Source organism: Talpa europaea, assembly GCF_964194135.1.
Source record: "Talpa europaea genome assembly, chromosome: 6".
NCBI classification, from domain to species: domain Eukaryota; kingdom Metazoa; phylum Chordata; class Mammalia; order Eulipotyphla; family Talpidae; genus Talpa; species Talpa europaea.
This window is the reverse complement of record NC_140072.1, coordinates 536167-563411: the sequence shown is the minus strand read 5'-3', so window position 1 is coordinate 563411 and position 27245 is coordinate 536167. Positions and strand designations below refer to the sequence as shown.

Sequence of the window (27245 nt, the reverse complement as noted above, 5' to 3'; positions counted from 1 at the left end):
CCCCCCCGCCTCCGCTCCCCCCCCCCGCCTCCGCTCCCCCCGCGCCGACCGCCGGGCGAGGAGCCGGATGGGGCTGATCGCGCACGCGCACAGGTCTGCGCCGCCGCCACTGGCCGCCGGCACGGAGCGCATTGATGACGCACCATGAAAACACAGGAAGTGAGCGCTAGGGGAGCCGGCCGCGGCCAAAAAGACTCAGCTCGGCGCCCCCGGCGGGAGGCGCTGAACGGGCGGCGAGCCGGCGCCCCGGCCCGCGGGGGAGCGGCCGCAGCATGGAGGACGACGCGCCGGTCATCTACGGCCTGGAGTTCCAGGTGGGTCCCAGGGAGGCCCCGCGGCGTCCCGGTGCCCCGGTCCCCTGTGCTCCGAGGACGCCGAGGCGGCGGGGCTGCCGGGCGCGACCCAGGCCCCAGGCCCCGGGAGCGCGGGGTCGGCCCCCGCCTGCCCGCGCGGCGCCCCTCGCGCCCCCTCCGGCGCCGGCGTCCGCCGCGGGGCCCTGGCGCGGGCAGGAGCTTACTTTGCGCGAAGCGTTTCGGGGCGCGCGGGACGTGTGGGTGCCCGCGCCCGGCTCCCCCCGAGGGCCTCTGGCGGCGCCCTGCCCCGAGCGCCGGCCTGTCCCCAGGACGAGCGGGGCCGGCGGCCCCGGCCTTGCCCAGCCGGGGAGCTGCTGTGCGGGGCGCGGGGCCCACGTAGGGATGGGCTTGGCTCTTCCAAGCAGCTGCCTGAGCTGCGCCCTTGACCGGCGCGGCCTTAGCGTACGTGTCGTTCGGCCAAGCCGGGACGCGCCGGCTCCCCGGGGGCCCCGGGAAGCCCCCGGCCCTGGGTCGGCAGCCCGGGAGGACTTCTGTCCCCAGGTCGCCGGCCCCGCCCGCCTGCTGGCTGCCAGCTCAGCGCGACCTGGCCCCTGGCCTGCCCCTGGAGGGCACGAGTTTGACCAGGTAGGAGTGCAGGTAGTTTGACCAAGACGGAGGTCCTGTTTTTCTAGCTTTCAGTGCCCATGGGCTTGAGCCTACGGTCCTCTGACTTTTCCCTTTGGCCCTTTTCGCTTACTGCCCCCCGACTTTCCCCATGTGGGATGCCTCCAGCTTGGAAGGAGCCTGGCAGGTTCTGCTGGTTGCTGGGAATGCGTCCCCTGCTGCTCACTGTGCAATTTTCTGTGTCCTTTTCGGCTTGAACTTTGCCGCCCTGCCCAGGCTGGCTGCGTGTTCAGCCGTGGGAGCCTCGTTTCTATGCCTAGAATGGCCTGAGTGTGATGTTACAGGTGCTCAGCCCCTGGCTGCTGACTTTACCTTGAGCTTGGTTTTGGTGACGTGGGTTTCCCTGGGAATGTTCTTCGTTTGTCTGGTCGATGTGCTGCTGTGGGAGAAAGCCACCAAACCCCTTCCCGCCGCCCTGGCATGTGCGGAGTGGAGAAGCCCCGCCTGGGAAGAGAGGACTCTTGTAAGTGGCTCTTTTTATAAACGTCAGCCATGTGCTTGATTTGTGTTCATTCTTTATTTAAGCATGCAAACTTTTAGGCCCGTGAATTTTCTGGTGAACTTCTTGATTTTACAGTTTTCTGGATATCTTGCAGGTTTGACTTTGATTTCTGCATGGCCTGAAACTTACCTAAGAGCTTTTACTCACTTCCACACCATCCCCTGCTGTGTTTTGGGGGTGTCTGTTTTGTGGCCCTGAGAATGCAGCTTCCTTCCCTGCCATCCGCGAGTGTGTCAGCTCGGCTGTGGCCCCTCGGGTGGTCTTGGCTGCCTTCGAGTCTGTGCTTTGCTTATCCCTATTCTTTTCTCTCTTTTTGGGAGCTATGACTGCTCCACGGAGTTTCAGAAATACACGTGGGTGTTACGACCGCAATTTCTGCTCCTCTGGGTGACATCTTCCATCAGTTTGTCTGGTGTCCTGCCTCCTGCCCCTCCTTACAGCGCCTTTGCAATCCTCCTGTTCTGGCTCCTTCTGTCTCTGTCTTTCTTCTATAAGCCATTCTGTCCAGCTCTGTCTGGGGTCTGAACCAGACCCATGCCAGGCCAACAGGAATTCTCGCCATGCAGGGTTTGGTTTGGGAGTCAATTCTGGAAACATCTTTGATCCCAGCCCAGGAGGCTGGCACCTTGGGCTGCCCACAGTGCACTTCCTATGTCTGCCCTGCCTGCAGGTGCTTCCCCAGGGGAGACCAGTGGTCTCCCCTCCTCCCCTGCTCTCTTCCCACTGTGTGTGTGGGGACCCTGCCACCAGCCCTGCACTCCTGGTGCCGCCCTGCAGGCGTGCCCTCCCTCTGGGCCCTTGCTCCGCTGTGTCCGGGGTCCCTTCTCCCAGCGGCAAGCACCCCTCGTGTCTGCCCACTCTAAGGCTTCCTTCTTGAGCTGTGCTTTGGAATTATAGGTGTTCACAAGTTTCACTGAAGACAGTTTCTTTCCTTTTGCATCCTCTTTCTTTTGTCTGCGCTCTGAGAGTTTGTGAAGCCCGGGCTGAGTTTGGCACCCCAGGTCCGGATCTGATTGGCGGAGTGGGTTGTAGAGAGACTCAGCTCCAGACCCATAGCTAAGAGGTCGCTCAATACGATTTAGCAAGGACGGAGGAGGGAGGCAGTGGGGTGGGGTGGGGACTGTGCAAGGAACGGGGGACTGGTTGGGAGATTAGGCAAAGACCCCCCCACTCTGGACCCCATGCATCAGAGCTGTATGGGCAGGAGCTGACCGCTGCGGGAAAGGGGCTGGCCGAGGAATTGTGCACAGAGAAGAGCTCGGTTAGCAGCGTAGGGGCTGCCCTTTCGGGGGTGGGGGGCAGGAAAGGTGGAAGGGGTGCTGGAGGCGGGGACCCTAGAGCAGAGGGGAGGAGGTTCCCAGATGGGGGTGCTGGAGGCCTGGTGGTGGGAGCAGCGGCACTGGAGGCAGAGGTGCTAGTGCTGCTCCCCTGTCTCTTCAGCAGCGATGGGGGAGATTTGGCTAGTGGAGTCGGTCAGGTGAGTTTGTCAGGGGCTGGCTGGACGCGGGAGTGGTTCTCCCCAGGGAGGGAAAGCAGAGAAGAGGGGAGTGCAGAGGGCAGGCTGACCCTCCCCTCAGGCAGGGCCCGGTGCCCTGTCAGATAGGCCGCTGACAGGCTGGGCTGGACTGCGGGGGAAGAGGACACGTGTGCACAGCCACGTAGGGTGGGGAGGGCAGGTGACCGGTCCCTGTTGAGGGTCGGCCTGGACTTGGGGGAGGTGACAAGTGGGTGAAGGGAGGGACGTGATTTCCAGGCCAGTGCTCTTGGCCAGGGCTGTCCTGGGAGCAGGACTGCAGGCCACACTCACCTTGTCCCGTTTCTGCTGCCCGAACCACAGGCCCCTGCGCCCGCATCTCCCCGCTCGGCCCTGTGGTCCCAGGCGGCCTGTGGGGCTGTCTTGAGGGAGCAGTCACCGCCGTCTGCGGCCTGTGGTCACAGGGCTCCTGCGCTGGCTCAGGGTGGTTCTGGCTTCCCTGGAAATTCAGCTTCTCAGTTTCTACTTGTAGGTCCTGGGACTGCAGCCCCTGGGCCAGGGCGTGTGGCGTCTCTCCGGGCTCGTGTCGTCCTCTCAGGGGGAATGACCAGTCTCCCTGCCTTCCTGTCTCCGTTACATCATGAGGAAGGCCTGACATAAAACACACAGAAAGGGTTAGTGGCTGGAAATGTGTGTGCTTAGGATTAGCAGGTCCCCAGGAGCCTCCGGCTCGGCCGCTGCTCTGTGCCAGGCTGGAGGCCGGTGTGCGCCTGGGCATCTTTCTGAGGGTGCTGTGTGGATTGTGCCTGCAAGCCTTTTGGCAAGGGACACCCAGAAGGCCTTGCGCTGCTGCTATTTGGTCCTGATCACCTGCTCCGCCCGTTGTTGGGTGCATGTCAGGCAGCGCAGGTGAAGATCGAGCCCCGAGGCACATTTTCTCCCTGCAGAGGCCTGGCCACCGCTCAGCGCTGGCGGCTCGGCCTGGCACCAGACCTGAGCACCCACTGGGGAGGGCCTGGGCTCTGGTCCATGCCGGGATCTGATTCTGGTGCGGCCTCTGTGCTCCGCTGTTCCCTTTCCCGGGGGCTGCCCGGCCTCAGCCCTGGGAATCTCTGGGGCGCTCTCCTGGCGTCAGCCACAGGCGCTGTGGTGAAGAGGAGGCAGAAGCCCCTGCCTGCGCCCTCTCCTTGCCCACACCCAGTCTGTCTTCATCACGGCAGCTGAGGCCTTGGACAAGTTTGGAGCATCTGGCCTCCTGGTTGCCTTTCTGGAGACGTGGGTTGGGCGTCCTGCTCTGTGTGGCCAGCAGCCCGTCCTGCTGCTGAGGAGGAAGCCAGCCTATCTCTGCGGGGGGCGGTGGCTTATATTAAAGCATGACTTAGGGTGGCTCGTGTGCCGATTGCTTCCTGCTGCGCGTTTGTGCAGTTCGTGGTGCTTGCGGGTTCAGTTTGAGGCAGCGTCGTGTCCACACCCCTTCCCGGCCTATCCCGCGCTGTCTGCAGACATGCCCCGCACACCCCCGTGCCTCCCCGCTGGCTCTGAACGTGCGTGTGTTTTCCCCGCAGGCGCGTGCGCTCACGCCGCAGACTGCAGAGACAGACGCCATCCGGTTCTTGGTGGGGACGCAGTCTCTCAAGTACGATAATCAGGTAACTATTTTGACAAGTGTATACATGTTCATTGCTAAGCCTGTTCTGAGTTTTGTGGCCACTTTGCTCTTGCTATTTCTTTTCTTTTCTTTTCTTTTAAAGATTTATTTATTTGTATAAGAACTGGGGTGCAGGCCAGATGCGTGGGAGGGTGAGAGGATTCACCAGAGACAGAGCGGGGAGCAGAACAGGCAGACGGACGAAGTACACTTCTGAGGGGAGCAGCGGGCGAGACAGGAGAGGTCTGCTGCGCCATGTGGGTATCTCTGCAGCCGGCGGGGATCGAACCCACGCTGCAGAGGCTGCGGACAGCTTCACCGCCCTGCACTCAACCGCCTGTGCCACCAGGAAGGCCGTGCTCTTGCTTTTTCAAGCAGCACTTGAGGAGAAAGTTCATGCCATAGACTAAAACCACCAGGAGTGCAAAGCTTGTCGTCACCTCTGGCTCGGCCCTCCCCATGGGCATATGTGGGTCTGCAAGTGTCAGGCCCTGGACGTGCCGGCCCGCGGCAGAGCCTTTGTGGTCCAGGGCTGCAGCGGCTGGCCTGCTATATGGCCAGCCTGCTCCATGGTCTGCCCTTTCAGATCCCATCGGGCTTTGCCCTTGAGCAGAGCAGTGACATGGTCTTGGAGCCGAGGCGTCTGCTGTGTGCTGGGAGGGCGGCGAGGCACGCTGACTGCTGCTGTCACCTCTGCGTCCAATGAGGGCGGGGGTTGAGCCCTGACCTGCTCTCTCGTTTTGTCTGTAGATCCACATCATAGACTTCGATGACGAAAACAACATCATAAATAAAAATGTCCTCCTCCATCAAGTGGGCGAGATCTGGCACATCAGTGCCAGTCCGGCGGATAAGGGTGTGCTGGCCACCTGCTACAGCAAGAGTAAGTCTGGTCCACGGGGCCTGGGCCTGGGGGAGCCTCTGGGCCGTGCTCTCCGGCTGGTGCCCGGCCGGGCTCCTGAGCAGTAGGGGTGCCTGGCCCAGCTCTCAGTGCCAGGAGTGAGGCGTGAAACCTCTGCTCCTTGGTGGTGGCAGTGGCGAGGCTTCGAGGCCCCCCTGCAGGTGCCCATCAGCAGCATATGCTCTGCACTGGAACGAGGCTTCCTGGCCCCAAGGCCGCTGTGCCTGGGGGCTCCTCACCTGCGTCCCTGCCAGCCCTGTTATCCCAACTGGCCGCCCCTTCTCGGGTTGCCACTTCCTGGCCAGGAGAGGCCCCGCTCGTGCCACGTACGCTGCGAAGAGGTTGTGTGTCTTAGGCTAAGCGGCCACTAAGTTGCTTTCCTCCTTCGTCCATTCTCCAGAGCTCCTGAACTGTGCACTCGCGGGCCTGCTGCGCCGTCGCCTGCTTGGGGGCTGCAGGGCCTGCTCTGTCTGCGCCCCGGTAGGTTGGGGCTGTGCAGATTAGTCTCCCATAGCCCCATGCTTGCTTTCTTTCTTCTTTTTTTTTTTTTTTATGGAGGCATGTTTTATTTATTTATTTGTTTGTTTGTTTGTTTATACATGCACTGGGTACAGTCAGAAGCGCGGGAGGGTGAGAGAATCCACCAGAGCCAGAGTGGGGAGCAGAGCAGGCAGAAGGACCGAAGGACACTGCTGAGGGGAGCAGCGGGCGGCAGGAAAGGTCTGTGCGCCATGCGGGACCCTCCTCCGGTGGCCGGGGAGCAGCCGGGGATCGAACCGGCACCGCAGAGGCCGCGGGCAGCTTCGCAACCCAGCGCTCAACCGCTGCGCCACCGGGGAGGCCCAGCCCCATGCTTTCTTAATGGGGTGCGTGATGCACTGTGAGGACTGTCCCCCCAGCTGCTGTGACCCCACACGCCTCCTCGACCCCACACGCCTCCTCGTCCCTACGGTGGACTCGTCTCTGCTTGTGGCCATATTGAGGTGTGGTCATACCTTTTCATCAAGAGGCCTCTGGGCTGGGTCTCACACCCTGTGGGCTGCCCCTGGGGGGCTGCAGTTCAGGGACAGGGGCAAAGAAGGCCCAGGGGCCCTGCACTTTGAGGAGGGCGGCTGCCAGCGGGGGTCCTTTTATTTTAAGCTGCTCGTTGCACCCCCACATAAGTCCTGATATGCCCTCGTACCCTACTGGGCGGAGGGTGAAGGACGATGGAGAGCAAAGATAATTCTTGGTTTTGACACTTGTTTTAAAGTGCCCTTTATTGTAACAGGCAAGTTAGTGGCTGTCCCACTGCGGCGCCTCGCCCTGAGAGGGTTCCACCCGGCCTGTCGGCCAGTGCAGAGAGCTGGACTCATGCCCATAAGAAACCTCCCTTGGGGTGTCTTTGTGACTAAGACCCTGCTGAACCCCCTGCACAGCCCGAGTGGCAACTGCTGGCCGGGAAACCACGGCCGCCGGATGGTCCCCTCTACTGTCCCGGGGAGTCCCAGTGAGCTGGTGGGAGGTCAGGCAGCTGAAATGCTCAAGCTCTTCTTCAGATCAGACCACACACCCCCAGGGGTCCCCCCCTACCCCTCAAGGCAGACGACGATGCAGGGCCCAGCCCTGACAGCACCCACAGCTGCCACCTTCTAATCTGCCAGGTGATGGCTGCGGGGATGGGAGCCGCGCGCTGGCTGCTTCCTCGGAGTCACTGTCCATCTCTGCTGGGGCCACTGTCCATCTTTACTGGGGTCCCTGTTTCACGGGTGAAGAAACCAACACATTGGGGCTAAGTGACTCTCAGGTGACATGTCTGGTGGGGGCAGCTTTCGGTGTGCTCTGGGTGTGTGGTCTGCATGTGTGCTCTGGGTGTGCTCTGAGCGTGTGCTCTGAGCGTGTGCTGGGTGTCCTGAGTGTGTGTGCGCTGGGTGTGCTGTGAGTGTGTGCCCTGAGTGCGTGCTGGGTGTGCCGCTTGAGTCCAGCAGGGCCCCTCAGCTGGGGCCTGCAGGAACTGGGTCCCCGTGGAGGGTGGGGGCGCCTGCGCGCTGTGCCGTGGGGCTCCCCCGGCCCTTCTGTGCAGAGGCGTCTCCTCGAGGGTGTGGAGACTGTGACTGATTTGCCGTAAACTGCCAGTTTCCCTGCTGCCTGTTCCAGTTAACGTGACGCATCAGTGACAAATGTCGCCTGCGAGACAAACGCGTTCTCTCCCTGTGCGGCTGTGCCCCCCGCTGCCCGGCGGATGCCCCGGCTTGGGCTCTGCGGCCGGGTGGGGTGCGGGCGCCTGCAGCCTGGATGGAGCTCCCATGGTGGGGCAGGGTTGGTGTGGGGCAGGTCATGCTCAAGGGCATTCCCCAATTGCACCCCGTTGACGTGTGAGATGTGCCGGTGGGTGACTGACACCCATGTCTGGGGCCGCCGGGCCGCAGGGGCCGTGCTCCCGCCAGTCGCCCGTCTGTTGTTGAGCAGCCCCGCTCCCCGCCCGCAGCATCCTGGGACGCGGGGGATGGCGTCACGGTGCGAGGTGCGGACAGTGCGCCCCGGCCGCCCAGAGCTCAGCCACCAGCGGCACTCACATAGCTGCGAGTGTTTTCTCGAAAGGAGAGCCCCGAGACCCCTCAGTGGCTGTCACCCCGAGCACTCAGCTGTCGCCACGTCCCGGCAGCGCTCACGGCCATCTGACAGCGGGGTGAGGCGGCCCCTTGTCACTCAGCCTCTGCTCGCCGCCGGTCGCGGTGTCCGTGCGCTGTTGCTCAGGGCCCGCTGAGCGCCGGTGGCATCTGTCTCTGTCCGATTCCTTCAGGAGCAGAATGGCCCTCGGGGGCCACCCACCGCAGGTGGCTGACTCTCTCCTTGCTTATGGCAGAATGATGTTCCTTTGTGTGTGCGTGCACGTGTGTGTGTGTGCATGGGTGTGCGTGTGCGTGCCACAGTTTCTCTGTCTGTCCTCCAGGGTGGGCCCCATGGCACCGTCGTGTGCTGAGCATTGTGTGTGGGGCAGCTGGCCGCCCGGCTCGGTCTTCCATGGCTGAAGAGCAGGCGTGTGTCCCGGTCACTGCCCAGGCGGCTGCGTGTACCGTGTGCGTGTGCTCGGCTGCAGGTGCCTGTCCCACGGGCTTCAGGGCTGTTTTTCTGGGGCGGGGTTCTGTAGCTAGACCTTGCTGTAGAGTTTCCTTCTTCTCAAACTTTCCTGAAGGGTGAGATGTGCTCGTCGCCTCTGCTGAGAGATGCTTGTCCTGATGCCGTGACATTGGTCGCACAGCCAGCGAGTCAGGGGCCTCGAGCGCCGTCCGTGTCTGGGCACGCCTCGGAGCCCTGAGTGTGTTGCGCGGGCACAGCCTCCAGTCCGAGCCCCTGGCGCGTCTTGCGTAGGCTCAGAGTGCGGTGGCTGTCTCTGCAGACACCCCGCGCGGGACCCGCCTGCGTGTGAACTGCCACGGGTGTCGGGCGTCTAGCTGCACGGCAGCCTTCCTGATCTGGGTTGCTGGTTTGGGTGGCCCGTTCCCAGAGTCCTTTGCCTTCCGAGGCCTGAGAGCAGGCAGGGAGACTGTGACTGTCGCGGTCACCTGGGCACCGCCAGCCCCCTGGATCTGCGGGCTTGGGCCCGGGCACTCAGGAGGCGGGGCTGGCACGCGGCCGGCAGAGGGCGGTGAGGGCGTCCTGGGCCGTGGGGTGTCACGCTTAGTTCTCTGTTTGGAGACTGAAGCCTGTGCTGTTTCTTACACTCCTGTAACCTCTTCGGAGCCCATCTGTAGCATTTCTCTGTCCTCTTTGACTTTCTGTAGCACCTCCAAATGTAGCATCATCTGGAAATTTAATTAATGTGCTGTTTACTGCTCCTTCTAGATCACTAATGAAGATGTTAAATAAAACTTGGTCCCAGAGCGCCCACTGGACACCCCCGTGCAGCTTTACGCCCTGCCATTTATCAGCTCTCCTTCTTTACGGCCTTTACTCCAGGTTTCAGCCCACGAGGGGGTGCTTAGACAAAGCCCAATTTGAATTAATTTTTCCAGCAAGACTGTAAAAAGCCCCGAGCCAGACTCTGCCTGCAGCCCCAGATGTGTTGTTTGCCGTGTTCTTCCACGGCTCGTGATCTGCCCTGTGCCCAGCCGTTCTTTTGGGGGGGGTGCAGGAGCAGTTAGCTGCAGGGTCCCGTGGGGCCAGGCCTGGCGGGAAGCCGGGCCTCCCTGTGATTCCTGAAGCGCCTCCTCGGTGCTGGGGCCCTGACAGACCCTGCAGCCTGCTGGTTAAACAATAGGAGTCACCACTTCTTGCTGGATTCCACCTTCCTTTGTTCACGGGGGAGGGGCGCTGGGGCTTGCAGCTGGTTGGGTTTTCAGGGTGAATGTTTCTTGCTGATCTGTGCCAGTGGTTTCTCTGTGCTGCTCACCCCTGAGGCAGCAGGGGGCGGCTGGCACGTGGTCTGCTTTTGTGTTTTTGACGTTGGATGAGACCTTGAAGGCTGGTGATCTGTTTTGCTGAGACCGTTTAGACCTAGTTGGCCTGGAAGGCATGGCTTCCTGGAGTGGCTTGGGTGTTTGTGGCCCTGCCTGGAGGCATGCTGTGGAGGGGGGGCGTCACCTGGGTGAGGCGTGGCCTGGGTGAACCGTGGCCTGGGTGAACCGTGGCCTGGTGAGGCGTGTCTTGAGCAATCCACCAGGAACATCCTGGCTCCCTCTGAGCTTGCTGCCTTGGGGGAGGTGCTGGGGGCTCCGGGGTGGAAATTCACCTTGGTGGGGGCTAGGGGTGGGGCATTGAGCTGCCTAGCCCAGGACTGGGCAGTGGGGCTGCAGCTGGACAGCAGGGCAGGGCTCTTGTGTGCTGGGTTCCCAGAAAGAGCAGGGCCTCTTGGGGTGTGCATTCCAGGCCTGATGAGGGCTGGTTCCCTTCAGTGGGAGCTGGGCCTGGGGAGCCGGGGCTCTAAGGGTTAGTTGAGTGAGCTCTAGCCCCAGAGCCAGGGCAGGTTCACATCGGCCAGCTCTGGGGGTCCGAGGGTGGAAGGAGGAGGGATCCCCCACTGACCTGGGGCTGAGCTGGGGGGTAGGACACTGGAGCCTCCGGCTGTGCTCACAGATTGCAGGTACTTCACCCCTGCCGGTCAGTGCCTTTCATGGCACCCTGCGACCCTGTGACTCACCAGACTTAAAACTAGGCAAAAATAGTCTTTTAAAAAAAGCTGCAAGTGCTGTGAAAATGAGAGAAGCTTCTCAACATGCAGGTGAAATTTCAGGAAGACCAGAAGAGGGTCTTTAAAATTAAAACCTAATAACTGTGAGCCCAAGCTGGAGAGTAATGGTGAAGAGATGTGGCAGGAGGGCTGATGGATGAAGGCTTTCCGACGTCTGTGTAATTGGTGACTTGCTCCGCTCGTCCTGACCCCAGCGAGGGTGGCGAGTGGCAGCTGGTTACCGGCAGCAGAATCAATCTCCGGCCTCCAGCTCGCAGAGAGCGGCCGCACGCCGGCTGCAATGAATTTTTCAGCAGAGGAAGGTGAAATGTCAGGAAGGCTGTAGATGGTGCCGGCGCGGGGTCCTGGGAAATTAGAAGCGTGAGCGCTGACAGAGCAGCCTGTGGCCGAAGCGTGCTCCGGGCCAGAGGACAGACCCGCTCGCAGAAGCCTCCTGGTCCCAGCGGCTCAGGGCATGACACCACTCCCCGGGGGCTTGGCCGGGGGGGCTGTCGCGGGGAGGGCTCTGTGTCCCTGCTGATGGGGCTGAAGGTTGGAGACTGCCCAGGACTCCTTCTTGGCCTCTGCCCCAGCCCCACGCCCTCAGGAGCCCTTTCTCTCCTCTCTCTCCACTGACCTTCAGCCTCTCCTCAGCTGTCACGGTCACTCCCTCCTGCTGGTCCCCTGATGCTCAGACCCAGATGCTCTGCTCTGCCTCTCAGGCTCGCTCAGCTCCCTGTGGCGGGCCACAGCGCCTGCTCCTGCCCCTGTGATGCCCTCTGCCTGGCCTGCTGGTGGCGGGAGCTGTCCTGCCCGGTGTCACCAGCTCTGTGGCCAAGCAGCCAAGACCCCCTGAAGCCAGCCTTACTTCCCTGTGCTCAAGCTCAGCCGGGCTCTGGCCCCGTGGGGGGCCTCTGAAGCGGGGCGGGTCTGAGGGAGGCTGGCGACCTAGTGTGTCAGTGCAGGTACCGTGTTCTCCGCCCTCCTCCACCCTCGCCCCCTCTGGCCTGGCTTCTGTCTCCATCCCCCCAGCCACCCCCGCCAGCTGCTTTCTGCTGCCCAGGCTGCTGTTCCTGTCGGTCTCCTCGGCCGCGTCGCTCCTCCTCCAGATCCAGATCTCTGCCTGTCCTGTCCGTCTCGCCTCGGGGTCAGCCCCAGCCTCTGCTCTGCGCCCCATCTGCCTTCCTCCTACACTGGCGTGCGTGTGTGTGCCCTCCTGTGTCTCCCGAGTGTGCCCTCCTGTGTCTCCCGAGTGTGCCCTCCTGTGTCTCCCAAGTGTGCCCCTCCTGGGTCGCCTGGGTGTGCCCTCCTGGGTCACCCGCGCGTGCCCCTCCTGTGTCTCCCGCGTGTGCCCTCCTGTGTCTCCCGAGTGTGCCCTCCTGTGTCTCCTGAGTGTGCCCCTCCTGGGTTGCCCAGGTGTGCCCTCCTGGGTCTCCCGCGTGTGCCCCTCCTGTGTCTCCTGCATGTGCCCCTCCTGGGTCACCCGGGTGTGCCCTCCCCTGTCTGTTTGCTGTGAGCCCTCAGGAGCCCACACGTTCTCGAGAATTAATGTCTCTTTTTTCCTTAAATAAAAGGACAGCTCCCGGCCCCAGGCATGTGGGCAGCGGCTGAGCTTGTGCACTCGTGACCCACACCCCTGGGCTCTCCTGCGAGGGCTGGGTCGCGCCACGGGAAGCTAGTGACTGGGAGCTTAGGACTTAGGGTCTCTGCACAACCTTCCCATTTGATTTCGAAAGGGGAATCAATAAAGAATTTAGCTTTATAATCTCATTTATAAGATACTTTGATCTGAAATGGAATGGCATCAGGATGAGATCTATAGAGATTTCCAGATCCTGTATCAGTTATCTCTAAAAATGTCTGTACATGGCAGAGCCCAGGTTTCTCAGCTGAAGGATAGGGGAGAGTTACTGCGATATGCAGAATTAGTCATTAGGGTGTTTTGAAAAATCCTATATTGTTTTTTGAAAATCAGCTTAATTTGAGAGTGTGTAACTCAAGGCCAAGGGGAATAAAATCTGTTTTCCCCCTGGTCTGCTGGAGATAAAGCACACGAGATCGAGGTTTCCACTGGCCGAGACCCTGGCTCCCGCAGCGGGTGCGTCCGGTGGTGCCAGTGCCCACACGGTGGCGCTGCCCGGCCCCCTGGGTGTGAAGGCCCGGCCTCCCCGCACCCCGCTGCTGCCGTGTCTGAGGGAAATCTGTCGCTTCCCCAGAGGTGACTCCCCTGGTGACGGAAACTAGACTCATTTGTTAATTTGAAAAAAAAATCTAATTTTTTGGGAAAAGAGTCATTGCAGTTAGCAGTGCCCAAACTCTAATAGATAGAAATAATCTACGGAAATTGGCATGCCTGGGAGAGATGTTATTCCCAAGCACAACTGCACCTGAAATATCTTTATGTGTTACATGTATGTGTAAATTTTAAATTGTTAAGGCTCTTTAAGGCATTTGAGCGCTGGCTGACATGACTGCTGTTTCTTTCAGAGCTGTAACAGGGGAAGGTCTGTGTATATCCTCTACCTCATTCTTTGGAAGCCACTTGTGTTCTTCAGCTTGCAGGGAAGAAAACCTTGCAGGCCCGTCTCTGGTGGTGTCTCGAGGGAGCCCCGAGCCTGTTTCTGGCCTCCCTTCTGGGTGAGCCCAGGCAGGCCCTGACAGCCAAAGGCCCCTCGTCCTTCTGACAGAGCGGGCGGCTGCCCTTGGCACCCTTTTCAGTGGGTACGCTCGCCTGTCGGGGGCATCTGGGTCCTCCTGTGCCCAGGGGATGCGTCCGCTGGCAGGGTCCTGCAAACCTGACCCACTTCTGCTGCAGTCTGAGGGCCAGCACCGCGGGTGCACCGCCTCACCCGCCCACAGGGGTGCGTTCCTGAAGCTGCCCGCATCACAGCCCCCACTGGTGGGTCCCCCGCTTCTCTCCTGGGTGGCTCCCAGTGCCCGCCACGGCTTACCGCCTGCCACACTGCAGGGGTGTTGCTAGGAGAGCAGTAAAAACAGTCCTCACCCCACTGGGAGCAGGTGCCTGGGGTGACCTGCCCTGGGCACCCCGCTGCTGTCAGCCAGGGTGCTCCCACGCGGAGGTGAGCTTTGGGGAGACGGTGTAGTTGGGTGTGTGTGTCCCCACCGTGGCCTCTGGCTGTGGGCCCTCTACAGTCAGCAGCCTGGGCTGGCTTTGGTGTGCCTTTTGTCATGTGTTTCCTCCGTGTTCCTCATTGGTCTTTCTCCTTGCCCTCCCGCGGGCGCGTGCATGAGGCGTCCGCACCGCAGTGTTGAGTGTCTGTCTTTGTCAGGCCTCCTCGGTGTTTGCTCTGGCGTCGCGGTGTGTGTGCACAGGACATCACGTCCCTCTGAGAAAAGCTCAGACGTCTCCCTCTGCCCAACCCCTCTGCCCTCGCCACCTCGACGGACTCCCTCAAGTGTCCTCTGTGTGCGTGGCCGTCGGGTCTGTGCCGACACAGTTGGTCAGCACCGCACCGTGGCCGCGCCTGTCCTCGCTCTCCCTGGGTTGCAGACACCGGGCGGCGGCCCTCGCGAGACTGAAAACCTCAGCTCACGGCCTGTGAGTCCTGGGGCGTCGCAGCCGCCCTGGGGATCCCCGCGTGTTGCAGGCAGGGGAGATCGTGGTCCCGACCGGCTTTTATTCAGTTGAGAGAGGCAGCGCGGGGCTCCTAAGGCCCCCTTTGTTTGTGCATTTAAAACGCGAGAGTGAGAACTTGGAGGGAGGGAGCGAGGGAGAGGAAGGATGGAAAGGAAGACGCCACGGCGGGGGTCTGTACCCTGAGGCCGGCCGGCACCGTGGGCAGAGCTGCCACCGCCGCTGCGTACACGTGTGCGTGCACTCGCAGCCTTGTGTGTAATGCTCGTGTGTTTGTGCACGTTCACGCCCCCACACACAAGCGTACGGGCACAAGCACATACGCACACGTCTGTGCACACACGTATATGCATGTGTGTGCCCACGAACACATGCCTGTATGCGTGCATGCAGACACGACTCACACACAAGTGCACACACACACACGTGTATGCGGGGACTGAGCTGGCCTGACCACACTGCAGGTCTCCCCTTCACAGGATGGCCTTTCAATGTCTCCGAACCTGCGGGCTGCAGCTTTCCACCTACGTGTTTTAGCACCTTCTAGAAATCACCCGGAGAAAAATTCCCACATTTTAATTGTAACCTTTTCTCTCCTTTTGAAGCCAGCTTTCTCTTTGATCCGAGGCGCCTGTGCCTTGTGCGCCCCAGGAGTCTTGAGAGCCAGCAGAGGCCCCCGCTCAGGCTCCGTCCCTGGGGCACCCTTGTCAGACTCGCCGCGGTCGGCTTCAGGGAAACCAGCGCCTCTCGCGGCGGGCTGGCCCGTCTAGAACCCCGGTCATGGGGGGATATCCGTGTGGGGTGTTTTGAGTTCACTTCCCCTCTGGCGGCTGCTGCGCCAGTGTGGGCTCGGGGGTCCCGTTAGGAAGCCCCGCGGGCTCTGCCTGCTGCTGGGGCCTCTGCCCTGGGGCGCCCTGCGTGCCTGGTGAGCCCTCAGCTGCGCCCCCACTGCTGGCCTCCTGACCTTGGTTTCCGAGGGAGGGGTTCAGACTGGACTTTCTAAATATGTTCTTATTCCCTCGCATTCCCAAGGAAGCATCTGTCACATCCAAGACCCAAGGTATTTCAGCGGGCAAACCCGAGTCCCCAAAAGCTCAGAGCCGCTGGGGTGGCTGAAGCACATGGCGCCCCCGATTGTGCGCAGCCGCCAAGCAGCGTGACCTCCAGCCTGACACGGTGCGGCCAGCGTCTGGTCACTTCTCGCCGTGCGTGGCTTTACCTTCCTCCCACCTCGTGCCACGCTGGGCGATAGTCAGGCCAGCCTCTGAGTGGAGCTGAGACTTGGGGTCGCGAGCCAACCCCAGAGGCCAGAAAACTGTCCCTGCGCCCGCTCTGTTCTCAAGCTGGGGTGACGTGCTTGCTTGAGCTGTCTCGCCGCCTCGTGAGCCTGGCCCAGCCCCTCAGTGACGGCCGCCTGCCGGCAGGAGAGGCACCTTCCCTCACGTTGCTGCTGGCCTCGGTGCTCCCCGACCGACTGCCCTGTGGCCGGCCCTCCGCAGGTCTGAGGGCCCTGCCTCGTCTGCTGTGAGGGAGCTGGAAGAGGCTGGTCTCCGGCCTCCTCCACACCCCTGGCCGGGACCAGCTCTAGCCCAGGGGGTGCCTCCATCGACCGCACCAGGACCCTCTGCTGAGTTTGGAGCCCACTGGCCTCTCCTGGGGAGCAGACTCAGGCGTTGCAGGGTCCGAGGAAAGACGCGGCCCAGACCGTCTCCCACGCTGGAGCCCCACACGTGCAGAAGAGGAGAACGCAGGTGTCACATCGAGGAGAAGGGCTGGAGGGAGGCTGGATGGCAGGAGAATCTCAGGCAGAACTTCCCGGGTCAGACCCTCATGCTGGCCTCCGCCGTCAAGGGCGAGCAGGGGTCACACCCGCCGTGGGAGGCCGCCCCAGCACGCGCCGGACACTCTGTAAACATGGAGCCTCACGGGTTGGGCTAAGACACGGGCGTTGCTGACCTGAGCCACCTCTCCCCCGGGACGCACCAGCGCCCGCGGCTCAGACTTTAGTCGGTCCCGGCCGGGCTCCCTCCTGGGGTACGTAGCTGTGAACTGAGGGGCTTGGGGAGGGACCCCGGGCAGGCCACAGCATCTCACCTGTCCACTGTGTGTAAGCGTGAGTGTGCAGGCTGAGCTCCTACCTCCCGAGGTCCCACGGTCACGACACACGTGCTGAGCCGACTCCAGCACGCTGGCCAGAGAGCCGTGCCCCTGAGTGCGTGTGTGAGTGTGACTGCAAGTGTGAGCATGGAGGTGTGAGCATGGATATTCCCACAAGAGCTCTATGATGGCTGCCGGATGGGCCTCTGTGCCTGGTGCGGTCAGGAGACACCCCACACGCAGCCCCCAGGGGACCCTGGTGCTCAGGCAGCGCCCTTGGGCAGTGGCTCGTGCGGGAGGGCCGCGGCCGAGGTCAGGGAGACGCAGCTGTGTCCAGTGGCGCAGGAGTGCACGCTGTGCAGCGGTGATGCCTCCGGGCTCGGCACCGCTGCCCGGCTCTGGGCATCCAGGTGTCCTGCCTTCTGTCTGGGCGTCTGGGCTCCCCCGGAGGGGGACGGGCTCCCCTCCTGAATTCAGAGGGGGGGGTCTGTGGTGCGGGGGAGGGAGCGAGGGCATCCTGTGTGGGGGACCGCCCTCCTGCAGGCCCCGGGCCTCCCTCTGGGTCACTGCCATGGAAACGCAGCTCTGCCCTGCGCTGGGAGGTCCCGGCCTGGGGTGCAGTGGGCGTCGACCAAATGTTGGTGAGTGAGTGACAGGCTAAAGAGTGAGGGGTTTGCCTGCATCTCCTTAAAAAAATAGAACAAAACAAAACCTTTTCATGGTCTGGCAGACAACCCCCGCCCCCCGGCCCCGTCTTATCAATAATTTTTTTTTTTAAGATTTATTTATTTATACAAGCACTGGGGTACAGGCCAGAGGTGCCGGGGGGTGAGAGAATTCACCAGAGACAGAGCAGGGAGCAGAACTGGCAGAAGGACCAAAATACACTGCTGAGGGGAGCAGCGGGCGACACGGGAGGTCTGTTGTGCCATGTTGGAAACTCCCCGAGACAGGCGGGAATCGAACCTGTGCTGCAGAGGCTGCGGACAGCTCCACAGCCCTGTGCTCAACCCTCTGTGCCACCAGGGAGGCCCTTGCCAATAACATTTTATTGGCATTCATTGCCCCCACTCTCTGTACCACCCTGACTGCTTCTGGGCGCCAGGACGCAGTAAGTCGTGGCGAGGGGAGTGCGGGCGCTGTGCCAGAGCGCTTACGTCTGGCCCCTGGCCTCAGGCGCAAAGCAGTGTGGTAGTCTCTGGCGTGAGGCTGACCTGGGAGGCGGATCCCAGACGCCCGCCTTGGGGGCCCAGATATGCCCTGCTGCTTCCTCACCCCCAGTGTGCGGCGAGAGCGGTGGTCCCCGCTCTGGGTGGCGTCAGGCCCGGGGACACTCAGCGCCCTCGGGGCAGGACCAGCCCGCAGCTCTGGCTGTCAGCCCGGCGTCTGTGCACCCTCGCCCGCCCCGTGGGCTCCCAGCCCGGCGTCTGTGTCTGCGTCCCTCCCCGTGGACACCCCTCCACAGGCCCTCCTCCGCCTGCCGCCCACCCGCTCCCGGTGCTCGCACTGCCCACGGGCTGAAGCTCAGGGGCAGTCAGGCACCTCGCCCCTGCCGGCCCTGCCCGCCACCAGGAGAACCTGCTGTCCAGTGTTGGTCCCGTCCGAAGCCCCTGCGGGGAATCAGCTGCACGTGCAAGGGGCGTCAGCAGGGTTGGCGCCCCAGGCCCTCATGTTGCTGCTGGAAAGTTCTGAGAAAGCAGTCACCGTGATACAGGGAAACTCTTGCATTTATGCTTTGCAAATATTTGGTAAATGTTTATTACGTGAATTTTTAATTTCCCTTTTAAAAAGAAAGAGGGAAAACACCACTTAAAGCAGGAATGATGAAGGCTTGACATTTCAGCGTGTCACCGGGGGCCGCCGTTCGCTTTGTCAAATAGGGCCCTTCCCGGGGGGTCTGTGTGGTGTCTGCCGATGTCCCTTCGCGGGGGTGTCTGGGGACACGGAAGGCTTGGGGACCTGGCACGGGGGTCTCGGGAGGAAGCGGAGGTGGCCCCGTCACTCCCTCCAGGCAGCTCTTTCCCGCCGCGTGGGGAGGCCTGGCCTGGAGCCTCGTGGGCCGCCAGCTGGGGCCCAGGTCTGTGCTGGCGGGTGCGCAGCCGGCTGTGCAGCCGTGAGGGGCTGCATCTGTGAGGGGCTGCCCCTGTGAGGGGGGCAGGCGCCGGAGCACAGCCCGAGGGGCGGGTTCCCATTCGCCCGGGGCTGCCGGGGCTGGAAGGCTTTGTTGTCTCAGTCTCTTCTCAGTCGCGAAGGCGCCTCTCATTTTGCGCGGAGACCTGCTCCTGTTTTTCCCTCCTCCTGCGGCAGCTCTTTTCTGCTCTCGGCCTCGAAGTGCTGTATTTAATCTTAAATTTTTGGCCAAACGTTTCGCTTCCGCCTTGGCCTCCTCTTGTGTTATTCTCATCAGCACTCGGATCCTTCACCCCTGGGTGTTGCCGGAACAGGCCCCGCAGAGGGCCCTGAGCGCAGCCTTCCTGCGGCGCCCGGCTTGGCACCCGGGTCTGCTAGGCCCGCCCTGCACGGGGTGGCCGGCCCCCTCACAGGGCTCCTCCAGCCCTGGGCCCCAGCCCCACCCCTGGCGGGGGGATGCCACACGTGGGCCCGGGGGGCACGGCCGTCTCCCCCGCCCAGCGGCGTCTGCCGCCTGCAGAGCAGCCTGCGGCCCTGCCCTGTGAGCGCAGCTCCACCTCAGAACCAGAGCCCGGCTCTTCATAGCGCTTGGGGACTGGGTGTTCTCTAGCACCCCGAATTGTCAAAGGAGGGGGCGCCTATTTGCAGTTGCTGTGGGGCTGGAGGAGCTAGAGCAGCGCACAGTGGGCCGGTTCTGAAGACGCGCCCCGGGAGGCCAAGCGCCCTGAGAGCCGGGCACCCCCGTCACGTGCGCCTGGCCAGCAGCCGTCGGCCCTTCGGAGGCGTCAGGGCGCCGGTGACGAGGCTCGGAGCCAGGGCATCGGCACCGGGAAGGCGCCTGCCCTTGGTGCTCCACGAGGTCCCGGTCGCAGACGTGTGGACGCGCCGGGTGTCCCTGCTGGGGGCCGCGGCTTCGGCCTGGCGGGGTGAGATCCCCATTGGGGCCCCTCGGGTCTGCCGCATGTCCTCCTCCGCACAGAGCTGGGGCGCTCTCGGGCACGAGCGGGAGCCTGGTCAGAGTGTAGACCCCGCCCAGAGCGAGTGCGGAACCCCAGCCCCCTCCCACACACACCGCGCCGCAGATGCGGCCCGGACGCCTCACAGCGTCTTTCTGCTCCGGTGGCAGCAGCATGTCTGCAAGTCTTCCCGGTCTGCCAAGCGAGAGGGACCCCAAGTGGGACCCCAAGTGAGAGGGACCCCAAGCAAGAGGGACCCCAAGTGAGGGGGACCCCAGATGAGGGGACCCCAAGTGACCCCAAATGAGAGGGATCCCAAGTGAGAGGGACCCCAAGCGAGAGGGACCCCAAGTGAGAGGGGACCCCAAGTGAGAGGGGACCCCAAGTGAGGGGAACCCCAAATGAGGGGACCCCCAAGTGAGAGGGACCCGAAGCGAGAGGGGACCCCAAGTGAGGGGGACCCCAGATGAGGGGATCCCAAGTGAGAGGGACACCAAGTGAGAGGGACCCCAAATGAGGGGGCCCCCAAGGGACCCCAAGTGAGGGACCCCAAGTGAGAGGGACCCCAAGTGTCCCGCTCCACAGTACCCTCCGTCACAGCACCCCCCCCCCCCGGGGCTCCAGCACTGTCCCCCTCACGCCCACCGCTTTTCCTCCGGGGCGCCTAGGGTGCCCTGCTTGGTGCTTGGCCAGATGCCGGCGTGCTCTGAAAGACCAGTTTGGCTCAGTGATCTTTGGGGGACACCTGACCACGTGTGGGGAGCCGGGCTGGTGAGCGGGGTGCGTGGTGCTCCTGGGCCTCAGCCAGAGCAGGTCTGGCGGCTGGCGGTTCTCAGCGGGCCGTCCCTGCCTGGGCCGGGGAGGGGCCTGGGGGCCCGCGGTCACGCCGCCCCCTCACACAAAGGAGGCTGTTCTGAAGCTGCTGTTCTGGGTTGTGGAGTTTGGGGCTCCCCAGACTGGATGAGAGGACAACAGGGTGGAGAAAGAGGCAGCACTGGTGAGCCCGGGGGCGGGGGAGAGGGGGTGGGGGGTGGAAGCAAAGGGGTGCTGAGCGCGCAGGGTGTTGCCTGGGGAGACAAAGCTGGCCGCTAGAACCCCAGAAAGCGGAGCAGGCGGTGGACACCGGGCTGTCATGTGGTCACGGACGGTGCCCTCTCGGGGGTCCGTCCTCCCGGCCCGCCTGATGGGGGTGAGGACGAGAGGCCTCGGGAGGCAGCCCCCGGGGCGGTGGGTGCCAGGGAGGCAGCGGGTGGGAGGCTGTCCTGGGCTTCCCCCGTGGAAAACCAGTGCCGCCGGCCGGGGCCTCTCACGCACCCTCCTCTGCCCTCAAGGCAGACTGAGGACCTGCGCCCTGGATCGGAAGCACATTTCGGGGTGCCCTCATGGTTTCGGAAATTTTCATTCAGTCTCCAGTTCCTTGGAGAGGGGCCACACGCTGACACGTGGCTGGCCGTGAGCTGGCAAACCCTGGCGGCTGCGCCCCGTGTCTGGGGGATGCCCCCTGCCTGGGCGTGTCCTGTGTTGGGGGGCCCCGTGTTGGGGGCCCCCAGCTGGCAGCCAGCGGCTGAGGGCATGGGATGTTCAAGTCCTTTGGGGACAGAGCCAGGCGGGGCGGCCTCGTCCTCGGGAGAAGGTGGGGGAGCCTGTTGCTAAGCAACGGGGCTGGCCTCCCTCCCTCATGGGCACCTCCTGTGTCCAGCAGTTGAAGCCACGCGTGCAGGTCGCGGGGGACAGGGCCGAGCGCCCTGTGGAACAGCTGTGCGGCCCGCTGGGCTCGGCCTCCCCCACCCCTCGGCCCAGGCGTCCCAGCCGGGGGCGGCGCTTCCTTCCAGCCCGGCAGCGCTGCAGCCACGGACCCCAGGGCCACCACCGCCGGGCGCTGAGCCTTTCCCCGGGGGCTCTGCCATTACCTCCTCTGATTAAATTCCTCGGTCATTTCCCAGGGTCGGCTCTCCCCCAAATTTGTGAGAGGAAAAAGAGATGCGGCGGGGCCATGGAGTGCAGATACCGGGGCGCATCGTGGAGGGGGTGGGGGGCAAAGACAGAGCCGGGGCAGCCGTGGCGAGCGAGTCCTGCACGCCCCCCAGCCTGGGTCCCTGTGGGAGGGCCCAGCTTCCTCCTCCTCTTAGCAGAGACGGAGCCTGGCCGGCCATGACCTCAGGGAGCGAGTGCCCTGCTCTGTGCGTCCACCCTGTGCTCAGCCAGCGCCGTCCTGCACCCTGGCCTGCCCCTGTCCCCGTGGAACTCACGTGCCCTCACTCAGCAGGCCTGGCGTGGGGAGCCTGGCGTACCCTGGGGTCGGGGTTGGGCCGGCCCCCCACTTCGTGCACATGGCCTGGGTGGATGGACATAAGGGCACTGGCTCTGGGCACATTGTCTGTGGGCTCCGGGGCCCGTTCTCCCGTCGGGCACCGGGGGAGGTAGGAGGCCCCAACCCCAGCACACAGCCTTTTATTTATTTTTTATTTTATTTTATTTTTTTTTGTGGGACCTTCGCCAGCGGCCTGGGAACGAACCGGCGCTACAGAGGCTGCGGGCAGCCTACAGCCCAGCGCTCAGCCGCTGCGCCACCAGGGGAGGCCCACACACAGCCTTTTAGGAGGGCGTCCAGAAGTGCTCCCCAGGTTCCCAAGGTGGAAATGTGGTCTCGGGATGCACGCCGGGGGCTTCCAGTGAGGGTTCTGCCCCAGGCTTCCCCGCACTCCCGGGCCAGCCTGGCCCGCACAGCTCCACGGAAGGTGGAGGGTCATGGGTGCCCCGGCGTGTGGCTGAGGGGGGCATGCCTCCCATGGCGGGCAGGGCGCAGCGGGGCCGGGTCGCTGGCGTGCCTCGGGCGGGTGGAGGCCCCTCGCTCATGGGCTGGGCGTTGAGATGCTGGCGCCAGCGCTCCTGCTGGGGTCTGGGGCACCGGCTCTGCGGGGAGACCCAGGGAGCCGCAGGCTTGTAAGAACTGGGGCCTGTGGCTTTGGTGACACAGCAGAGTGAGCGTCTCCACCTGCCTCCCCTGCCGAGGTCTGGGGGGGGCTGTGCAGAACAGGCCTGGCTCCGCTTCTGGGCCCTCCACCCAACCCCCGCTCCTCTCCCCACCCTGGGTCTGAGGTCTCTGGCTCAGGCGGAGGCAGACGTTGCGGGCACTGCAGCCCCCACGTTGTGGGCAGGAGGCGGCTGCCCCAGGGCGGAGGGGGGCTGCGTGCTTGTCGTCAGCGGCAGCGGAAGGGCCTGGCTGGGGTCCTTTCTCCATGCACATGCAGGCCTCTCTGGCAGGTCAAGCTGAGCGTTTGTCCTCCGTGGAGATCTTGTTTCCTGGGTCATCTTGGGGAGAAGCACGCTCCAGTCCCTGCACGCAGCCCGGGGGTCCCCGCGCCCACCCCTCCATGCCTCCCCTGCCGCCGGTGCCCGTGCACGCACGTCACCTGCAGGCTGCTGCGGTGCTACCTCCGAGCGGGGCAGAGCAGAGTGTGGCTCCTGGAGGCCGCCGTGCACCTGTGTGCCGGCCCCAGGCGTTCCCCGGCTCCCCACATGGAGGGGCGCGGGGAGGTTCTGGGACCCTGTGCCCGGGGGTGGGAAGAAAGAGAAGGGGAGAACCGGTGGGGGGGGGGCAGGGTGCAGGCAGGCGGGGTCCGTGGGCCCCAGGACCCGGCGTGGGAAGGGCAGTGGGCGGCCCTGGGCAGAATGGGGGCCTCAAGTGCGAGGGAAGGAAGAGGTGCCAGCTCAGCACCTGGTGCTGCCGTGGGCTGGGCGCACCGCCTTGCTGCCCAGACCAGCACCCAAGCGTTGGGCAGCACCCCGGGCACAGAGCAGATGCGCGGCCGCCCCCCTGGGCACTGCGCCTTCCTGCCCAGCACAAGCTCCCTGGGCCACGGCCTGTGCGTGGGGCGCCAGCGCCACCTGCCCCGCTGCATCGCCGTGACCCCTCCGCTGTCTGGGCGCCCGGGCAGAGATTGCAGCCCGGCTGTGGGGGCAGGCGCCCAGGACAAGGCCTGCGGCCACGTGGTACGGGAAGAGCTGGGGGCTGCCAGTGAAAGGGTGGCCAGCGCGTGACTCGTGATCACCCCCCAGCCCCCCAGAGACGATGGTCACACAGGCGTGCTACACATTTGCCTTCACTCTGGTGTCTTCAGGTCCCCCCCACCCCCTCGTTTTGAGCCATTGTGGGTGAGGTGAGGGGCCGGTCAGGCTTAGTCAGGACGGGCCAGCGTCCAGGGCTGCAGGGCTCTTGGAGCGGCGGGCACCACCCGAGGCCAGCGAGGTGCCCCTGAGCCTCCTCTGCAGGCGCCCCCTCTCCTCCGCGGGGCGGGGGGCTGCTCCTCAGCCGGCCTGGGGGAGCGGTCAGTGTGCAGAAGGCGCCGGAGCTGGCGCGGGCCCCGCACACCGCGAGCACTAATGGGCACCAGCTGGGCTTCCCCGCGCACAGCGGCGCGCGGCGGCCTCCGAGCGGGACGAGCTCACACTTCAGCGGCTGTTCCCCGGGCAACGGGTGGCGCAGCCAGCTGGCTCTGCCCCGGCCCGTCAGAGCACGCCCGCCAGGACGCGGCCTCGGGCCGCTGCATCCGCGCTCAGGCTTCAAGGTTGAGCAGGAGGGAGGGTGGGGACGGGGTGGCCGCAGTGCCCCGGGCACGAGGCTGGGCAGCCGGCCCGCGGGTGGGCCCTGCTGGGCACTTGGTGCTGCCGCCTCCCTCCCAGCAGCGCAGCTGCCTCCTCAGCTCCGGCGTGGCTGCTCAAGGCACCTGGGTGCTGCCCGGGTGACCGTCACAGGCCGAGCAGCGCCCACCGCCCAGCCTGGCCGGCCGGCATCCGCTCCTCCCCAGCCCGGGAGAAGGCTCAGCTGACTTGCTGGGACTCCCTGCTCCATGCGGGTCCCGTCCTCCCTGGTTCTCTCCGCAGCCTCAGTGTAAAATGCCCGTGTGCAGGCCGTGTGCAGGCCGCCCCCTCCCCTCCCCGGGGCTTTCTGGGCCTTGGGCAGGATCACACCCCGGACCAGGCCTTGGGCTGCGGCAGGACCTCGTGCTAAGGGTGTGCACTGGGAGGGCCAGCCCTGGCCAGCCCGAGTCATCGCCAAGCTCAGCTGGCTTGGTGCTGCCCACCTCCTGGCTTCCTGGTCACTGTGCCCCCCTGCATGCCCAGCCAGCCCAACGTGCTGCCCTGGGGCTGCCCTGTCCGGGGCCGTCACCTCCCTCCTGCCTGGGCTGCTGTACGAGGTGGACAGTGCGCAGCGCCGGCCCCAGGCGGAGGGTCCCGAGCGTCCACCCCAGCTGAGCGCTGGCCTCTCCGTGGCGAGCAGCCCTGCCATGCGCGTGGCTCTCGCTGATTCACACGAAAACCCACTCACCTGAACGCACGGGAAACAGAGTTTCTCTGCTTGGCCTTGGCTTGTGCTGGGCGCCCCGCGCCTGAGCACCCCCAGCCGGCAGGGCGGGACCACGCAGGGCCAAGCACGAGGGCCGAGGAAGGGGGCGGAGGGCGAGCCCCAGCCGGCAGGCTTCACCCGCTGTCAGGCCCTGTCACCAGGGAGACGCAGGGCTTGCAGCCAGATGGCCCTGGAGCGCCAGGCAGGGGACAGCTCAAGTGACAGGACTGAAAAGGTGAGAAGGGGCAGCGATTTACCGGCTGCTCCCCAAAGCACCGCTGTCACGCAGGCTGCCAGCTGCCGGCGGGGCGCCGCGACCCGCACCAGCTGCCTCCCGGGGTGCCCGGCTCCCGAGACAGCCGTCACGCGGCGACTTCCTCAGCAGGTTGTCACACCGAGGTCGGCTCGTTGTCGTCCCCGACCAGCCCCTGCAAGTCCAGATTCTGTGTGGAGTCTGATTCCAAAATAAAGCCGCGAAATTTTCTGTCTCGTCAGAGGTGGACGACCGGTCCGCGCCCGGTGCCACTCGCTCGGCCCGCAGAGCAGCCTCTGAAATGGCGGGAGCGGCGTCTGCCCAGCGGGGCCGCCCGTCTGTGGGGTGCCAGACTCATCAACAGGGGGTGCAGCTCATGAGAGCGTGAGGGCGACGCCAGGGAGGGCTGGGCGTGTCCATCGCGTCTGACGGGCGGGCGCGGGCGTTCTCACGGCCCTGCCGGCGGCGACCCTGGGACATGCCACTGCCCTGTCTGGGCTGGCGCTCGCGGTGCTCCCGGGGCAGGGCCGGCCACCACGCAGGGGAAACCGCGTCCACGAATGTCACCAATTCCCAAAGTAGTGTCGCTCCGAGGCCAGGGTCTGCGCGCCCTGTGCTCTGGCGCCTGCCCTGTCCCTGCAGCTGGGCCTGCTCTGGAGCGCTGGCCCCTGGAGACCCCAGTCCGTCTCGGCTGGGCCGTGGGAGGGCACTTGCCGGTGGGCGGAGGCCGGCTGGGCGGGGGAGTCTGGCCCCCCTTAAGGAGAGGACATGGGAAGCCTCGGGGCAGTCGCCATGGGGTGTGAGGCCGCCTGCTCTTCCCCTGACCTCTCCACTGCTGGCATGCTGGTGCCCAGTGGCCAGGGCCCACGGGTGCAGTGCCGGGCGCCCTCTTGGGCATGCTGTGGGCATGAGCATGTACTGCTGCTCTGCAGAGGAGTGTTCAGGGTGAGGCTCAGACGGAGGCTTGCTCCCGGCTCATCTGTCTGTCTCTGTGCCTGCAGCTGCCCACAGGGCTGCCCGGGGTTGGCTCCCTGGGCCAGTGGTCCCAGCAGCCTGTGTGGGGCGCGGTCGCTGGCGCTTTGGCTGCTGCAGGTGCTCTCGGGCCTCTGCCTGCCCCTGGGCTGCAGCCTGGGACCCAGGGCTGGCCTCTGGGCAGTGGCTGGCTGGGGTGCGCCTCTGCCCTCAGCCTCCATCCTGCCAGCTCCACCTGCCCTGCTGAGTGGGCGCCAAGCCTCATTTCAGGGACAGGGGAGAGGAAACCCACGCCACCAGAAACCCCGGGAGCCTCAGGGAGGGCAGGCTGGTGCCCAGCTGGATGCGGGCGCTACACCCCGGGGACTCTCCACAGGCCCCCTCTGTCTTCTCCGAGTGCTGCGCGTGCACTGTGATCCCTAAGGGAGGAAGCACACTGCGGCGGGCAGCAGAGCCAGCCTCTGTGAAGTGGGCGGGCGGCAGGGAGCGAGTGGCCATGCAGGCCGCCTCCTCGGACGGCCGTTCGGCTGGAAGCCCGGGAGCCACCCTCCTGGCTGCGGGGTCCAGGCCTTGTTGCTGAGCGGGGGCCGTTTCTCCCCCCTGCTTATGTCAACTGCTGCCGTAAAGCATCTCCCACACTTTCTAGTTTTAGACTCTCTGTCTCTGGAGAAGGAACTGGAAGCCCCCTGCAGGTAGCTGGCAGGGCCCTGCCTGTGCCTGGCGGGAAGGCGGAAGCCGTCCGGGCCCTGCCTGTGCCCGGAGCGGGGCCGGCCGCAGGCTTCACCTCGCCCGTGCCGAGACTGCCTCCGCTGCTCTCTCAACGTCTCCGTTCCAAATGGCTCACCCCGCCAGCTCTCTCTACCCTGCTGCTCCGTGGCCAACCAACTAAGCTATTTATTTCAATCATCGAAATTTTTATTCCTAGGGACCTTATTTGGTTCTTTTTGAAACAGTTGTGGAAAATTTTGGTAGTCTTATTGCTTGCTCGGGTTTTTGATTCCAGCTTGTATTTTTGAAATAGCGAGAGATTCCAGCAACCGAAAGCACTGGGATTCCGACTGTGGCTCGGTCTGGCCAGTGACACTTGTGTCCTGCTGGCCGCCCTGAGCCTGGCGTTCCCGGGGATGGCCTGCGGGCCCGCTGTCTAGGGGCCAGGCAGCAGCTCACCATCTGGAAAGTGCCCGCACCGCCAGCAGCCCGGGGCTCCTTTCAGTTCAATTCCTGGCGCGGGCGTCTGGGCAGAC

General features: G+C 64.2%; 1 protein-coding gene across 1 annotated transcript in view; it reads left to right on the top strand.

The window, feature by feature from the left end:
• Positions 1–5450: 5450 nt before the first annotated feature.
• The window catches only part of EIPR1 (EARP complex and GARP complex interacting protein 1), a 46894-nt gene continuing 25099 nt past the window's right edge, over positions 5451–27245 (top strand). Inside the window, exon 1 of the mRNA XM_084235719.1 lies at positions 5451–5484. The gene's annotated coding sequence lies outside the window, so the exon portion shown is untranslated. The remainder of the gene's footprint in view (positions 5485–27245) is intronic.